At 41.5% G+C, this 6,133-nt stretch overlaps 1 pseudogene; it reads right to left on the bottom strand.

Moving 5' to 3' along the window:
- Positions 1-461: 461 nt before the first annotated feature.
- Positions 462-4,697, bottom strand: LOC135228745 (lysophosphatidylcholine acyltransferase 1-like; annotated as a pseudogene).
- Positions 4,698-6,133: the final 1,436 nt, after the last annotated feature.

The raw sequence follows: 6,133 nt of genomic DNA on the forward strand, positions 1-6,133 counted from the left end.
ACAATCAAAGTTGCCAAAACCAAAGATAACGAATTATAAGAGCAGCGATGGATAAACGAAAAGCCACCTACAAAGGAAAGCCAATAAGAATAAGCTCGGACTACTCGGCAAAACCATGCAGGCAAGAAGACAATGGGATGACATATTTAAAAAATTGAAGGAAAAGAATTCCCAGCCAAGAATCATATACCCAGCAAAACTGTCTCTTTAATATGAAGGTGAAATTGTGACATTTGCAGATAAACACAAGTTTAGGGATTTTTAAAAAACCAAACCAAAACCACAAGAAATACTGAAGGGAGTTCTTTGGTTAGAAAATCAGTAATATCAGGTATCAACTCAAGACTAGAACACTGGGCAGAACAATCAGAAGTCAACCCAGACAGGGTAATCCAAGAAAACAAAGCCAGATTATTTATAAAAAAAAAAAAAAAAAAAAGCTCAAAACAGGGTAATAGCAATATTATTATGAAAAAGAAGACAACATTAAAATACTAAAGAGGGACTAAGGAATGTAATCATATACCTTCCATATGGAGAGGAAGATACGGTGATACAAAGAATAAAAGTTCGGTTTAAATTTAGAAAAATAGGGGTAAACAAGGTAACCACAAAGGAGACAAACTATCCTACACATCAAAATAAAATACAAGGGAAAAATAGAGACTCAGCAGAAACAAAATTGACAACAACAAATATGAGGAAAGGACAATATATAAAGATAATCTACTCAGTACATAAAATTAAGTGGGAAAAAGAAACTGTCAACAACACACAAAAAAGACATCAAAATGATAGCACTAAATTCATACCTATCCACAATAACTCTGAATATAAATGGACTAAATGCACCAATGAAGAGGCAGAGAGTGGCAGAATGGATTAAAAAACAAGGTCTGTCTATATGCTACCTACAAGAGACACACCTTAGACTTAGAGACACAAACAAACTAAAACTCAAAGGATGGAAAAAATTATATCAAGCAAACAACAATCAAAAAAGAGCAGGACAGGGTAGAACTGCCCCATAGGATTTCCAAGGCTGTAAATCTTTAGGTAAGCAGACTCACATCTTTCTCCCACAGAGTTGCTAGTGGGTGCCAAGGACTGACCTTTTGGCTAGAAGCCCAGTGCTTAACCATCCTGTCACCACGGCCCCTTACACACCCTTACACACCCTACGTCTTCTAAAACCTCAGTCTGGAGACAATGTGTGTAGGCCCTGTGGGGAGAGAGAACACCAGATATCCTCATGCGCAAATGGGGAGCTACAGCCCCTGGTAGGGCATGGTGACAGAGCCGGGGAGGTTCCTCACTCCAGAACCTTCTGTCCTAGTCCAGTTTCCTATGGACAGGCTTCCTGCCGGGGTCAGTGCTTTCCAGACTGACGTCTGTACAGAGGCTGTTCGGGGTTGGCGCTGACAAGAGTCTAAGCGCAGGTTTCAAACCGTGCCTGGTCGGGATACAGATATTCTTCTGCAAAGTCTGGGTACATGTGTGCAAACCTGTCAGCAAAAGAGATTCTTCTCATCTTCATCCACACCGCTGAAGAGGTCTATCAGCAGCAGCTCTGCCACGCCCAAGGCCGTCTTCAGAATGCAGGACAGGTCTTCATTTATGCAGCCGTCCTTCTGCCATGTGTACATCCTGAATGGCAGCTGGATGGTGTCCAGAGTCTCAGACGCTCTGCAGACCACGGACAAGGCGATCACATGTTTCCGCAGGTCCATCTTGCCACCTCCGCTCTCGTCAAACAGTGAGAACATGCAGTCCAGCGTGTCGGAAAGGGGTACCTCCAAGTACTCCGTGAACTTCACAAGTCAGTCTTCTCGCCCTTCTTCACCTTTGCGCTTTCTGATCTTTTTCAAGTTTTTCCAGCTTTAGCCTCAGGCCTCTCACAAGCCTGGCGAATTCTAGAAGGCAAGTGTCGGAGGGGAGACCGACTGTCCTTCCGCTGGGGCGAGCTAACGATCCTCAAACGTGAAATCCATGATGGAGACGCCCAGGGTCTCTGCCATGACGCGCCTCATGCTGCTGGCGTATAGCACCGGGCTCCTCTTCGCCTTGGAAGGGTGGTAAACTGGGAGAAACTCCATTTCCACCTAACTGTGAAACTGACACAGGGCGAGCCACAGCATTTCCAACACTCCAGGTCCTTGCCACGTCCACATGATCGTGTCCAGCTTATTTGGGTATCCTAAAACCACAGGCTGGACAGGAACACCAAGGATAAACACACCAGTCTTGAAGGTAGTTTGACAGGTCCCACTGGTACAAGTACCTTCTGGAAAAATCATTGTCATAACTTCCCATTGGACTAAGCCCCTCTCTTTATCTCTTCCACTGTTTTCCTGCACAAGTCCTGGTCTGATCCGAACACACTGGCTGGATGTACTTGATCAGAGTTCCCCATATGGGGATACCCCTGCTCTCTGCCTTCATCACGATGGACGACATGGTCATGGTCACGGGAACGGCGTCGAAGTACCAGGGGTGTGGTGCCAAGGGTCAGGATGGCCGCCTCAGTCGGTAGGGCCTGTCACCCCTTCTGGGCCACCGGGTGGAAGCCGCCGGCAAATCACGTGGTCTGCATGACTGCCTTGAGCGGGAAGTCCACGACCTTCTGCCACAAGCCAGCGGCTCTTCTGGTTCTCTCTCAGCAAATCCCAGTGAAGGTACAAAAGCGAAGGACCAGGCGAACAGCATCATGAAGGCGGCAAACAGGAGTCGGATGGGGAAGAGGGTCAGCGTCATGATGGCGATCTGGGCCTTCTGCAGAGTGCTGAAGCGCAGCTCGTGCATGAAGGGGTTCTACCCTGGGGGTGACAGCCACCGCTTCACCTGCACCTGCGCTGGAGGAGTTGGCGGCTGAGACAGACCGGCCTGTGGCAGGTCTCCCCAGCCGCAGAGCCACCACCGTGAGAAGAGCCCAAGCGGACCGAGGCGGAGGGCGGGCAGACCCCTTATAATTCTTCTCATTTCTGTAGGGTTGGTAGTGGTGCCCCCTCTTTCGTTCCTGATTTTGGTAATCGGTGTCTTCTCTTTCGTTTTCTTGGTCAGTCTAGCCAAAGGTTAAAGGTTTGTCAATTTTGTTGATCTTTTCAAAAAGCCAACTCTTGGTTTATTTGATTTTCTCTGGGTTTTTCTTTCAGCCACAGTATTATTTCATTTTTTTTTTTTCTTGCTTGCTTTGTGTTTAGCTTGCTCATTGTTTTGTAGTTTCCTAAGGTGAAAGCTTAGGTTTTTTATTTGAGACTTCTCTTCTTTCTATCACAGGCATTTAAAGTTATACATTTCTTTACAAGCAATGCTTGAGATACATCCCATATGTTTTGATATGTTGTGTTTTTGTTTTCATTAAGTCCAAATTATTTTTAATGTCTCTTCTGTTTTCTTCTTTGATGCATGGATTATTTTGAAGTGCGTTAATTTTCAAGTATTTGGTGTTTTCTCATATTTCTTTCTGTTGTGGATTTCTAATTTAATTCCATTGTGGTCAGAGAATCAGAGAACACACTTTGTATAATTTCAGTCTTTTTAATTTTATTGAGACTTGTTTTTGGCTCCTGTATAAGGCCCACCCTGGAAAATGTTCCATGTATACTTGAAAAGATCATGTGTTCTGCAGACCTTGGGCATTTTATAAATATCAGTTATGTCAAGTTGATGAGTAGTGTTAAAGTCTTCTGTAGTTATTCCATCAATGACTGAGAGTGGGGTATTGAAAGTCCTAACTATTATTGATAAATTGTCTATTTCCTCTTTTAATCCTTCCAGTATCTGCTTCATGCATTTTGGGGGTCTGTTGTTCAAGGACATTTATAATTGTTATATATTCTAGATGTATTGACTATCAAAAAGGTCCATAGTAATATTTGTTTTAAAGTCTATTTAATGTGATATTAATATAGCCATTCCAGCTCTCTTATGGTTACTGTTTACATACTATATCTTTTTCTATTCTTTATTTTCAACCTACTTGTGTCTTTGAATATAAGGTGTTCCTCTTGTAAGCAGCAAGACCCATTGTTGGATCTTGCTGTTTTATCCAGTCACATAATCTCTGCCTTTGGACTGGCGTGTTTAGTCCATTCAATTTTAATGTTCTCATTGATATGGTTAGGTTTTCTTTTGCTATTTTGCTAGGTGTTTTCTGTTTGTTTCAATGAAGTAATAGAACCATTAAAAGTTTTTAAGTTTAATAAGAAGCATCAATATATTTGGAAACTACTAAATTATTTCTCACTAAAGAAAAATCCAAAAGAGAAGAAATGACTCACACTTCTGTCATTCAAACTTAACTTCACTTAACATTGTGGTATATTTTCTTCCAGTCTTTCTTATTCTTCATAGATGTTTGTCTGCTTTTTTTCCTCCCAGAGTTTATATCATACTACACATACAATTATTGTATATTTTCTTACAGAAGTATATTATATGCATTTTGCATGGATTTGAACCACAGAAGAGCCATCACCAGCCAAGATACCCTTGAAGCAGTCATGTGGAAGACTTTTTGAATAAATGAAGTGGCTCTGAATGGTCCTGTTGCTTAAATGACTGCACTTATCAAAAAGTTGAATATGTCAGAAGGTTGATACAAACGGTTAACGTGCTTGGCTGCTAACTGAAAGGCTGGAGATTCAAGTCTACCCAGAGGTGCCTCAGAAGAAAGGCTTTTGGGTCTAATTCTAAAAAAAATCAGACATCTAAAACCCTATGGAGTATAGTTCTACTCTGACACATGTGGGGTCTCCATGAGTCAGAATCAGCCTGACAGCAACTGTTTGGGGTTAAAAGGCAAGGTGTCTGAACAGCACCTGCTGCGTCAGATCTTTGTACTACACACCTGGTCTCTGGGTCCTGTGTTTTTAGCTTCCTATTTACTTTGTTAAATAAAAGAAAGATGTTTGCTTTTGTAAGTTTGGTAAAATTCACCTGTAAAATGGCTGGACTTACTGTCTTGAGGGAGTGGTGTGGATAGTTGTCTACTACTGATTTTATGTAAATGCTGATATTAAGCTTATTGATTTTATTTAAACCTTTTTCTCTTTGTCTATTAGTTTTTGATAGTGCATTTGCTGATTCTCCAAGTAGTTTCACCAAATTATGCTTGTTGTAGAGAGATTCTCCAATTCTGTTAGAGTAAAATCAAAGACATTTATTGAAGCCAATATGTCATTCAAATGGAGACCGTGAAAACCTCAGAGTCCGAAGCTCATGGATCCAAGGGAGAGAGTGCAAATTACACATAGTTATATGCCATGGGAAGAACTACAAAACACAATATTCTGATTGGTTTACAGTGACCGAAATCAATCAAAGGTGGGAGAAAGCAAAACATGGTTTTTAACATTAGTGGTTACATATAGCTAAAAAAAAATTCATACATTAATTGGCTAAAGGACAAAATTGCAAGGTATGTGTTTGTGGAGAGGGTCTTATGACCATCACGAAATGATGACATGATGATGGCATAACAGATACTGTCGGGAACAGATTGCTAAACATTACCTTGCTCAGAACATAAGATTTTCTGGACTGATTTAACACAAAAACTTTCAATAAGGTTTGGTTACAGACACCAGGACATGTAATATCCACATTCTTAGCCTGACCACAAAGAATAGAGTTTCCTTAATGACAGGGTTGGTTCCTAAGCAACAGGGTTTGAATCTGTGTGAAAGATTATACTGAGCTTTAGCATTAGTTTACCCATTTTACTTTACATCAGATGCCTCTTTTGATTTTATATCCCACATCATTCTGTTCCTTTGATCAACGGTTCTGAAGAACATCCTTTGTTCACAGTTTTGGGCATAATGTCTTCTGCATGAGTTTGTCAATATGCTAATCCCAGGTGGTGGCTCAACCTTCATAATTCATGCCTTTCTAGTTTTTCACGTTAAGCCCCTTATCTCCCATAATCAGGGACCATCGGTATCTTGGTTGCTGGGCAGCTCCAGTACTTCCATCATGCTATGGCTGAGCAGCTGTCTTCAGTGATTTCGGTATAGGGAGTGGATAGGGTATGGCCACATTGGAGGAACAACCTGACTTACTTTCAAATGGCTAACATAAGTCATAAGGCTTCTCTGATTTTGGGTTCCTGAATGCAGTGTTGATATGCGTA

This window comes from Loxodonta africana, chromosome 27 (assembly GCF_030014295.1).
Source record: "Loxodonta africana isolate mLoxAfr1 chromosome 27, mLoxAfr1.hap2, whole genome shotgun sequence".
In the NCBI taxonomy this organism is placed as follows: domain Eukaryota; kingdom Metazoa; phylum Chordata; class Mammalia; order Proboscidea; family Elephantidae; genus Loxodonta; species Loxodonta africana.